Genomic DNA, 7778 nt, shown 5'->3' with positions numbered 1-7778 from the left:
AAAAACAGCTTAATAGCTCAGATTATTGCATCTGACATTTAGTTGAAGAATCACACAAGATAGAAGTTTCATTTATGAATAAAGACATGTGAACTGCTGTTATATATATCTGATAATATCATTAAATATCTCAATGTTCTGTTTCAAGACATCACTATACAACAGAAGACATTAGATTGATTACAGAGTATCTGACAGAGAAATACTTCTCTTATAACATTTATTTCTGATTTTGATATCAAGATTCTAGAAGCAGATAATCAATCTGAAGAGAATAGAATGAAGATTAGCATGTCTAAGAAGATACTAACTTTCAAACTTCTACAGACTCTTATAAGTATAGACAAAGATCAGACTTATAAAGGTTTCTGTATATAACTTCAAACATTGAATGATCATCTCATCAAGCTTAAGAGTATACAGAACAGCAGTAGAAGATATTACATCTCCGTCACTTATACATCTACACTAAAGAATAACAACGCAGATATCATGAATTGAGTGAACTCAAATATCTATATATAAATAAGGGTTTTCATCATTCAAACAGGCTTCTGAGTCTCTGAAATCACTTCTAAAGAAGTTATCAATCAACATTAATAAGAAGTGTGTATCAATTGTAACTGACTAGTGTGGTTCGGAAGAACGTACGACCGTCGGATAATAACGCGGCCGCTTCCGAACTTGCTTACGAGTGTAAAGGGGTCATAGCGGCCACTAATTAATTTAGCATACAATATATAAGAAGCCGGCGTACACTTGTAATCGTACACTGATAAAAAGGAACCTTTGAATGATATCTGATAGCATGTCTAAAAAACCAGTGAGAAGCGCAGGCTCCTCCAGGGTGTGATAATTCTGTCTACAAAGTGATTTATAGTTATCATGCCAGTGTGATTCTAGAATGTCTCAAAAGATAGTGTACAAAGAACAGTGAGTGAAAGAGCATCTGATTGATGCTGCTTTACTTGTAGAGGAAAAACTCCACACTCAGGCGAATGCCATGTATGATACATGAACAGATGAGATGTGAGAAGAGAATGAGAGCAGTGAACAAGATTCAAAGAAGTTCACTCTCTACTCAAAAGAAGAATAAAAAGAAGAGAGTGACTATCACTGAAGTTATATAATGATAACAGAAATGATATAACAATAGATATTGTACAATCAATGAGAAATCACTGAAATGAATATCTTCTCTAGCTAATGTGAATAACACTCTTCTCTGCTATCTGAACTGAAAGATATGTAGAATCTCTCAGAGAATTTACTCAAAGCAGTAAGAAAAGTGACTGAAACTGCTGAACTGAAATTGAAACTCTGTACATGTACAAGAATTCTAAATGAGATTGAGGCCTTGTATATGCAGTGACAGGCTGAGACAGAAGTCAAACAACAATTGACATTCACTGTGAATCAAGTATTCACTATGAAGAGCTTCACTGATGCAATTATCATCATCAATAAGAATAGAGAAAATCAGATCTTAGGTCTGCAGCAGGAGATTAAATGTCTACACAGACAGATGACTACACTGAACCTGAAGATCTTATTATGATTATTCATGATCTCTTCAGAAGTATACACATTATCAGAGACTGCTGCACAGAATGAGAATCTGAGTATGAAATACATCAAGTCAGAAGATCTGCTAAAGTTACTAAGCTTCAATGATGACTGAAAAAATAATGCTGCAATCAGCTGACTAAGTCAGATATGATCATATTATTGAATTGAATGTGAACTCATAGACAGATAATCAACAGAATTTCAACAAGTCTTAAGATCTGCTGCATTTCTATGTGAAAAAGCAAAGTCATTATGAATGACTGATGAAAAGATAAATCTCACAGACTTAAAGCAATATTCATTTCTATGAATATGAAATAAGTTTTTCAAATGAATCTTACACAACTTTGAGAAAGTGAATATATAAGATAAGTGTTATAAACACTTCACTGAGTGTAGACAAGTGAACAATCTTATATCATACTTCACACACTTCAGCTTACACTATCTTATATTGAATGAAAAGCTTTCAACATCTTTCTGTTTACAGATCTTCATTCATGATCTTACACCTGAGTTAAGAGTGGAATAGAAATGCTTAACCTTGTAATCAGATATGATAAAAGAAGCATATAATATTCTCATTGTATAGAAATAAATAAGTCAATTGTAACTGAAAATACTGCAATTGAGTATGTCTCAGTAGAGAATGAGTAATCAGACTTCTATAACATAAGTTACACACTCAGATATGATGAATCTAGATCTGAATGCTATCACTAAAGTGCTGAATTCTCTGAAAAAGAAATTCTCTGAATGAAAATCTTGATATTATGAGCATCAAGCTTGCTTCAACTGTAGATGTTAAAATCATGATATAAAAGAATACACTCAGTGTGTGCAGTCAAGAGAAGCAAGAGAGTCAAAAAACTAGCAGAATCAGTGAGCTCAGAAATACTCACTGATATTCTATGAAAAGTCTTCAAAGTGAAAGAGATGTCTGTGTTAGATAACTCTCTAAATTCTGTGAATATCAAGAAGAAGCAGGCTTCTGAATAAAATGTGAATGAGAATGATGAAGTGAATACTCATCTCAATGCCTTGAGATCTGAAATATTAATGTATAAGAGATACTTGAGTAAGAATTGAGAGATAGTTATAAAAGTATTAGCAGACACAGAAGCTTCAATATAATATATTAATAATTATATAATCTGAAGACTGAAAGAGATCTGCTGAGTGAAGAATCTCTGATATATAAAATTATCTGATAATTAATATTTGATATTACTTATAAGAATAAGAGTTCTCTTGCACTTCAGAGAATGATCTTGCTATATTTGAGTGTGAGAGCTGCAGAACATAGAATACAACCTTATTCTCAGACTTAATTTATTTCAAAGATTCAATCTGCAGATTCAATGACATACATGTTATATACAGTTGACTGATAGAAAGAAAATGATTCATACAATTCTATCAACTGATATGAGAAGGACATTTCACATCTCTGATATAGAAGGATTAAATCTGCTTATACATTAATAAGTAAAGAGAATGATTCACAAGACCTTATCTGAAAGCATTCTGTATGTTATACAGCACTCAGAAGCAGAGAAAACTAAGATAAAGAATATGTAGAAGAACAAGTGTATGAAGAAGCTTCTGAAGAAGTATAGAAAGATCTTCTGAACAGATCTTTTATCAGAATTGTCACTGAAATAAGAATTTATACATGAGATTGACATGAGAGACATAAAACCAGTTAATCAGAATGCATACTCTCTGTCACAAATACATGTTGAAGAACAGAAGTATCAGATCACAGACCTTCTAGAATGTGGTCTCATACAACTCTCATCAAGTGTGTGAGACTTTTCAGTTCTATTTGTGAAAAAGATGAATGAGAAGTGATGAATGTGTATTGATTATTAAGCACTTAACAAGCTTACAATCAAGAATGAATATTCATTACTATGAATTCAACAACAGTTGAATACAGTTAAAAACACTTAATATCTATTAAAAATCAATCTTCTCTGAGAATACTGATAGATCTGTGTAGATGAACTGTCAGTTCTGTAAATCACATTTAATATACAATGAGAGAAGTTTAAATTTCTGACAATATTATTCAGTCTAATAAATCTGTTCATCATCTTTCAAATAATAATGAATATAATTCTTTATAAACAGAATAAAATCTCATACCTCATATATCTCAATGACATTCTAGTCTTTTCAAACTTATATGATGAATATCTGAAGTATCTTAATGAAGTGCTTACAACTCTGACAGAGTATAAGCTCTATACTAAATCAACAAAGTGTGTGTTTGAAATGAAAGAGTTGAAGTTCATAGAATATATAGTGAGTGATAACTGTATACAACTCATCTCAGAGAAATTAAATGTCATAGTAAATTGACTGTGATCAAGAAATGTACATTATATACAACAGTTTCTTAAGTTAGTCTCATACTACTGTAGATTCATCAAGAACTTCACATGAATATCTGTATCACTCTCAGATCTCTTAAGAGAAATGAATGTAAATCTGTGAAAGAAGAAGTTTCATTCAATCATCTGAAATATCATGTGTGAAGAGACTTTTCTCATACTGAGAAAATATATAATAACATTCTCAGTACTTATTTAACCAGATTGTGATAAACCTTTCTACATCAAGATAGACATATTCAAATGAGCTATCAGAGATGCTCTTCTACAGATGAGTAAGAACAGCAAGCAGCATCTGATGATGTATAATGATAGAAAACTATCAGACACTGAGCTCAATTATTCAGTGTATGAAAAGGAATTACTAGTGATCAAGTACATACTGATGTTATGAGATAGATATATCAACAACAGGCATACAATAACAGTGATTATGAATTATAAAAGCCTTGTCTATCTATAATCAATGATAAAACCTTTCAAACACTTAGCACATTGAATCTCAGAGTTTCAAGCATACAATCTTCATATTAAATACTGAAAGAGATCAGACTCTGTGATATCTGATACAATCAGTTACAGATCTAATTTCATGAGTGAGAATTCTTCAAATCAGATACAAGAGAAGTTTGTGTTAAACACACTGAGAGAGTGCAAGGAATCAGAATGAGTGAATATCATGATCTCTCACTTGAAGAATGATAAGATGTTAAATGATAAGTGTCTCATGAGAGTAGTAGAAGAGATACTTCTGAACTTTAAGCTGAGGAAATTGAAAAACAATATTATGCTTTATCATAATCTAGAATATGAAGAAGCTCTCTATCTAGAATCTTCATTTAGACATAACTTAATAACTCACATGCACAAAAAATTCAGTCACTTAGAAAGCTCTGAACTCATGAGTGTACTCAAATCAAGAGTATACTGACTAAGCATGACTGAGAACATTCAGATATACACTCACAAGTCCCTGAATTACCAGGTTATAAAAGAATCTAAGAAAGAGTTAGAATGTAAGAAAGTACAATATCAGATAAAATATACAATACAACTGTTCAAATGATGAAGAGTGAACCTCATAGATATATTGCTGCAAATATCAAATGGAAATTGATGAATAATCACTGCTATTAATTACACTACTAGCTGATCAGTTGCAAAAGCAGTTTCAGAAATGATAGAGAAGATAATGATGAAGTTTCTATATAATAAAATCTATATCAACTATAGAATGCTGTGTGAGATTCTAACTGATAATAATGCAAATCTTATAGAAGAAGTAATGAGGCATTTCATGAGTTAGTTACAGATAAGATATTGTAGAACAACATCATATCATCTGTGAATAAACAGGAAGATGAAACACTTGAATGAAATCTTGAGTAACATGCTGATAAAATATCTAGTGAACAAGTCTACAAGATTATGAGATGAATATCTCAGTCAGGCACTATTAGTCACATGAATTCAGCAGTATGCAGTCTTTAAGCATTCATTATTCTATCTGTTGTATGAATTGCATTCATGCATCTCAGAGAATGCTTTGAAAAAGATGAGAGAGAAAACAGCAGTTGCAGACATAAAATCAAGATTGAAAGAGATCAGTTATATACATATAAAAGCTAATGAGTTACTCCTGAACTGAGCAATTCAATTGAAAAGAATACAAGACTCACTAGTTAAGAAATCAAGTCTCAAGATGAGAATGTGAGTTCTCATATATAATGAGAGTTCTGAGAAGTTTTAATCTAGATGATTTGAGTCATATAAAATACTCAAATCACATTCTCTGAGAATATATGCATTGAAAGAACCAGAGGGACAGATCTTACACAACTTAATAAATGATTCATAACTTATGAAAGCAAAGATACAAGATCTGAGTGAATTATAATTATTCACAGCACTATCATCAGTGTTGAAAAAGAAGAGACTTACAATTGAAAAGTCTCATAAAGTAAGAGGAATTATAGATGCTTACAAACTAGATAATCTCACTTATTCTGTTCTTTTCATAATTATAAGAAAAGAATGAGAAGAAATGAAGAAATCAGATGAATGTCACACTTCAATAAGTAATAAGACTGTAGTTAGTCATAGACTGGCCGCCGGGACCATGAATTTCACGTTTGATCCCATTTGGTCTGGTCCCATACATTTCTTGGCGTGAATCCCGCTGGGACTTGCTATCAAAAAAACATGTAAAGTGACTATATATCAGATCTTAAAATGGAACCATGACTTGAAAAAAATGAGAAAGTGGTCCCATTTGGTCCCATTTAGTCCCATTCTTGACATAAAGTTACTATTTTTAGACATTTTAAGGTTTTTTTTAGACTATTTTTAATTTTTTAAAAAGTAACGCTTTTTGTTAACACTCAAATGAGATTTAAAGTCATTTAAAGCAATAAAAATAATTTAAATTGAGAAGTGAAAATCATGGTCTCATTTGGAAAATGTGACAAGAGTAGACAGTAAGTCTCACTGGGACAGTATGAGACTACTATCTAATGTTAAAACCGCGTAATGGGATCAGTCGAATTGGTAATGAGACTATCAAAAAATCTGGTCCTGGTCCCAGACACGGTCACACGGTCAGTCTAGTTAGTCATATAATAACACATCACAGACAGCAGACATAACACAGTAAAGAGCAGTCTCAAAGCAGCAGACTTGCACATGAGTCAGATCACAGAAGAAAAAGAGATTTAGAGTTGAATTCAACTGTTTACATCAGTTTAATTGCAGAGATCACAGAGAATGAACTATCTGAAATATTCACAGACATATGAGATCAAGTCATCTCAACCTCTGAGAACACTTAGAGATTGAGTGAGATTAGTTTTAATAAGTCATTTGCTGTAGTGATCTGAGCAGGTGAAGAGAGACAGTATAATATGTAAGACAGAATTATAAAAGATGAAAGCTGCTGAATCTAGTCACTGAACACTGTATTATATAGAGATTATATGAGAGTAGTGACTAGAAGATAAAGAAAAAGCATAAGAAAAGAAAAGAGATAATGAATTGATCATCAACTGTAAGAGTCAGCTGTAAAAGACAAATATTATCATATATATCTTATTCATTTTTATATATCATACATTTAATCTATTTTCAATATCACATCATCTGAAAAATGTCAAAAATAAAGAAAATCTTAAAACTCAAGATCTGTAAGAGATTTAAGAACTGTAAGCTGCTCTTGCAATAATACTATATATATCTCTGATTTCTCTATCACTCTGCATACAACATTAATGTCATTTATCACAAGATTGACTGAAATGCTAATATAGAAATGCATATATATATATATATATAGAGAAATTGAAGAAGAGCACAGAATCTGCAGGACTAGAAATCAGAGCAGAGAAAATAGAGATAGAAGAAATAGAAGAAGAAGAAGATGCAGAATCAGATAAATAACAGCAGAAGTCATCTGAGACTGAATACTTATAACTCAATATGCACACAACCTTCTCTGCAGAGAAGGAAGAGAAAGTGATGAGAGAAGCTTGAGAATGAAAGAGAGTAGTCTCAGTGATATTATTATCTTTAATTAGAATAGTCTCTGACATCAGAGTAACTAAGAACTATTATTAGTATATAAAAATTGTAAAATCAGAGATGAGAACAGTTACTGAACAAACACCTGCTGATTTTAGAAGTGTTACACATAATTACAACACAACACAAGCTCTCAGAAAGAGAGAGAGAGACACAGAGAAATGTAGAAAGCAGAATACAGTATATAAACAGCTCATTCTCACAATGATATCTCAGATAAGATGTATGAGTCTCACA

The sequence above is a fragment of the Blastomyces gilchristii genome, assembly GCF_000003855.2.
Source record: "Blastomyces gilchristii SLH14081 genomic scaffold supercont1.9, whole genome shotgun sequence".
NCBI classification, from domain to species: domain Eukaryota; kingdom Fungi; phylum Ascomycota; class Eurotiomycetes; order Onygenales; family Ajellomycetaceae; genus Blastomyces; species Blastomyces gilchristii.
The sequence above is the reverse complement of the archived record's forward strand: the minus strand, read 5'-3'. Positions refer to the sequence as shown.